At 43.9% G+C, this 4422-nt stretch overlaps 1 non-coding gene across 1 annotated transcript; it reads right to left on the minus strand.

Moving 5' to 3' along the window:
• Positions 1 to 2019: 2019 nt before the first annotated feature.
• Positions 2020 to 2157, minus strand: LOC114811462. Its single transcript, XR_003759165.1, has one exon. It is a non-coding gene; the product is annotated as a small nucleolar RNA SNORA7 (small nucleolar RNA).
• Positions 2158 to 4422: the final 2265 nt, after the last annotated feature.

Below are 4422 nucleotides of genomic sequence, written 5' to 3' on the forward strand. Positions count from 1 at the left end.
TTTTTCCAAATTACTGTTCTATTCTCATCCATATCACTTCTTAACATTCTACCGAGTTAGTTTTTTTTCGTTATGTTCGTGTGTTTGTAGAATTATACGGAGCAACTATTCTAGCATATATTCGATATCTTAAAATATAAATGTGTTTGATGGTTTAAAATATATTTCTTTGCTTTTTTCCACAGTTTGGTAAATAATACATGGTAAAATATATAGTAGCCTCAGTCTACAGTTTCTCTTGCTTGGTTGGCTTCATTCATCAAACATACTGTATACCAGATTTTACAAACCACAGGAAAACTGGCACAATTTTTGAGTATTTTGCTGTACAAAATGAAATACTGTATTTACTGGTTTTCAAACTGCTTTTGATCTCGTTTCAATAAATTCCTGGCTTTGGAAACAAATGCATTTAAAATATTTATGTTTTTATGTTTTTCTAAAGGTGAAATATTCAAATATTTGAGAAAAATGCAGTAGATGAATTTTGAAATCATTTATCTCAAATATTTCTAATATGAAAATGATTGTGACTTCACCTGGATTGGAAAAACAATATTGAAGATTTTAGGTAATACATAGCCGCGGAAGGATAAGATAAAATTCTGGTCTTATATTTATGTTTTGAAGGCATATCTAATCTATAGTGACATGAAAAATGTTGTAGAAACAAATGTCACTGAAAACGGCTGCAGCCGTACTCTTAAAAACCTGAAAATCAGGTTAACTAGTGTGTTTGTGAGCTAGTGTGTGACAAATCGTTTTTTATGTTGTGTAACAGATGCTATGTTTATATAAACATACTTATACCGATTACAGTACTTTTATCAAACTGCTTTATTTTCTGTGTGCTTTCAAACAGTGGCATTCCAAAAATAATCATAGGTGTCTGTTTCTCAATGGGTAGATGCATATATCAGTCTTGTATTTTGCACTTTTATGAAAAAAGTATCTTTCTTGCTGTATGTGACAAACTACAGTTCTCTATTTTCTCCAGAGGCTTTCATCCTCAGTAGCATCCACCCCAGAACTATACAAAGCATTTGGGAGAATCCGGTATAACAATAAACAGACACATTCCCTGCCCACAACAGGCTTACAGACTAGAGGGGGAGACAGACATAAATAGAAATAAATAAATCAAAGATATGGACATAAATGTTGTGGGGCTGAGAAGGGGGATACTGATAATGATGGTATTTGTTAGGTGCATACTATGTGCCAGCCACTGTAGTAAGGTCTGGGATGGATACAAGTAAATCAGGATGGATACAGTCCCCATCCTGCATAGGGCTCCAGTCTTCATCCCCATTTTACAGATGAGGTAATTGAGGCCCAGAGAAGTGGTGTCAGTTGCCCAAGGCCACAGAGGAGATAAGTGGTCGAGCCGGGACTAGAACCCATCACCCTCTAACTCCCAAGCCTATGCTCCATCCCCTTCGCCATGCTGCTCTCGGGTACGTTAAGATCTAATGGAAAGTTCATATTACAAGACAGGTGAGGCAGGGAAAGGAAGTACAATCCCTCCCATACTTTGGAAAGAAGATTCTTGTTTTGATAGCCATGGTGGTGGCTACGTCTTCATTCATTCCCATGTCTAAAAGGGGGAGACAGACAACAAAACAAGTAGTCAGGTATCAATACCATCAAGATAAATAGAATCATGGATATCTACACATAATTAATAAAATAAAAAGAGAAATAATATATACAAATATACACAAATTCTGTGGGGAGGGGAAGGGGGTAAGCCAGAGGGAGGGACTTGGGGAATGGGGAGGGGAGACATTGTCTTGTCTTATGCCGTTGAGTTGTCTCTGACCCTTAGCGAGGTCATGGACTCCTCACTCCCAGAACACCCCACCTTCATCTGCAATCATTCTGGAAGTGGATCCATAGGTTTTTCTTGGTAAAAATCCAGAATTGGTTTACCATTGCCTTTTTCCTCACAGTCAACTTGAGTCTCTGCCCTCGACTCTCTCCCGTGCTGCTGCTGCTGCCCAGCACAGGTAAGTTTTGACTTGTAGCAGATTGCCTGCCACTCGCTAGCCACTGCCTAAGCTAGGAATGAAATGGGTAGGCCTCTGCTTGACTTTCCCTCCCATAGTCGAGACTGGTAGAGGACTGGAAACTCTCCAGGTGCCTTTCTGAGAAGGGAATCCTGGGGTAGTTACAAGGTAATCAGGTTGGATACAGTCCCTGTCACACATGGGGTTCACCATCTTAACCCCCATTTTAAAGATGAGGAAACCAAGGCACAGAGAAGTTAAGTGACTTACTCAAGGTCATACAACAGATCCATGGCAGAGCTGGGATTAGAACCCACATCCTCTGACTCCCAAGCTCATGGTCTTTCCATTAGGCCACACTGCTTCCACTCTAGAGACAACTTTAGAGAAGCAGCGTGGCTCAGTGGAAAGAGCACAGGTTTAGGAGTCAGGGGTCATGGGTTCTAATCCTGGCTCCGCCACCTGTCAGCTGTGTGACTTTGGGCAAGTCACTTAACCTCTCGGTGCCTCAGCGACCTCATCTGTAAAATGGGGATGAAGACTGTGAGCCCCACATGGGACAATCTCATTACCCTGTATCTTCCCCAGCGCTTAGAACAGTGCTTGGCACATAGTAAGCGCTTAACAAATACCAACATTATTATTATTATTATTATCATTATTATTAGAGAGCCAATATAGAAGAAGTCTAGTTGATCTAAAATAAAAATGCTGGCCCTAAGGGTGACCTGTCCCAAAATGGTACTGGACAAGAACAGACCAACTGAAAACTGGACCATGTGACCTAAAACCTCTAGACTATAACTCGTTGTGGGCAGAGAATGTGTCTTTATTGTTGTATCATACTCTCTTAGCGCTTAGTATTAGCGCTTAGTACAGTGATCTGCAAACAGTAAGCGCTCGATAAACCAATCGGTTTGCCTCCCTGGTATTGATATGGCACTGCCTTAGTTCTAGAGTGGAGTTCTCACCATCTCTAGAACACCACCATTCCCAATGACTATTCCAGCCTTGTTCTGGGGTTTTCACTAGGGATTAGTATTGCCCTAGGACTGGGAGAACCTTAAGATGATGCAGCCCGTGGCTCAGTAGAAAGAGCCCAAACTTGGGAGTCAGAGGACCCGGGATTAGGTCCTCTGACTCCCGGGTCCGCCACTTGTCAGATGTGTTACTTTGGGCAAGTCACTTAACTTCTCTGTGCCTCATTTGCTTCAACTGCAAAATGGGGATTAGGACCGTGAGTCTCCCGTGGGTCAACCTCATTAGCTTGTATCTCCCCCAGTGCTTAGAACAGTGCTTAGCACATAGTAAGTGCTTAACAAATACCATTATTATTATTATTATTGTTATTCTATATCTCCAGCTGGGGGTTTCGATCAATAATATTTATTGAGAAGCAGCGTGGTGTAGACCTCCCGTCTCTCAGGCCCGCAATCTCAGTGTCATCCTTGACTCCTCTCTCTCGTTCACCCCACACATCCTATCCGTTACCAAGACCTGCCGGTTTCACCTCTACAATATCGCCAAGATCCACCCTTTCCTCTCCACCCAAACAGCTACCTTACTGTTACGGGCTCTCATTATATCCCGGCTAGACTACCGTGTCGGCCTTCTCTCTGACCTCCCTTCCTCCTCTCTCGCCCCGCTCCAGTCTATTCTTCACTCCGCTGCCCGGCTCATGTTCCTGCAGAAACGATCTGGGCATGTCACTCCCCTTCTTAAACAACTCCAGTGGTTGCCTATCAACCTCTGCTCCAAACAAAAACTCCTCACTCTAGGCTTCAAGGCTCTCCATCACCTTGCCCCTTCCTACCTCTCCTCCCTTCTCTCTTTCTACCACCCACCCCGCACGCTCCGCTCCTCCGCCGCCCACCTCCTCACCGTCCCTCGGTCTCGCCTATCCCGCCGTCGACCCCCGGGTCACATCCTCCCGCGGTCCCGGAACGCCCTCCCTCCTCACCTCCGCCAAACTGATTCTCTTTCTTTCTTCAAAACCCTACTTAAAACTCACCTCCTCCAAGAGGCCTTCCCAGACTGAGCTCCTCTTCTCCCTCTACTCCCTCCACCACCCCCCTTTACCTCTCCGCAGCTAAACCCTCTTTTTCCCCTTTTCCCTCTGCTCCTCTACCTCTCCCTTCCCATCCCCACAGCACTGTATTCGTCCACTCAACTGTATATATTTTCATTACCCTATTTATTTTGTTAATGAATTGTACATCGCCTCGATTCTATTTAGTTGCCATTGTTTTTACGAGATGTTCTTCCCCTTGACTCTATTTATTGCCATCGTTCTTGTCTGTCCGTCTCCCCTGATTAGACCGTAAGCCCGTCAAACGGCAGGGACTGTCTCTATCTGTTGCCGACTTGTTCATCCCAAGCGCTTAGTACAGTGCTCTGCACATAGTAAGCGCTC

The sequence above is a fragment of the Ornithorhynchus anatinus genome, chromosome 4 (genome assembly GCF_004115215.2).
Source record: "Ornithorhynchus anatinus isolate Pmale09 chromosome 4, mOrnAna1.pri.v4, whole genome shotgun sequence".
In the NCBI taxonomy this organism is placed as follows: Eukaryota; Metazoa; Chordata; class Mammalia; order Monotremata; family Ornithorhynchidae; genus Ornithorhynchus; species Ornithorhynchus anatinus.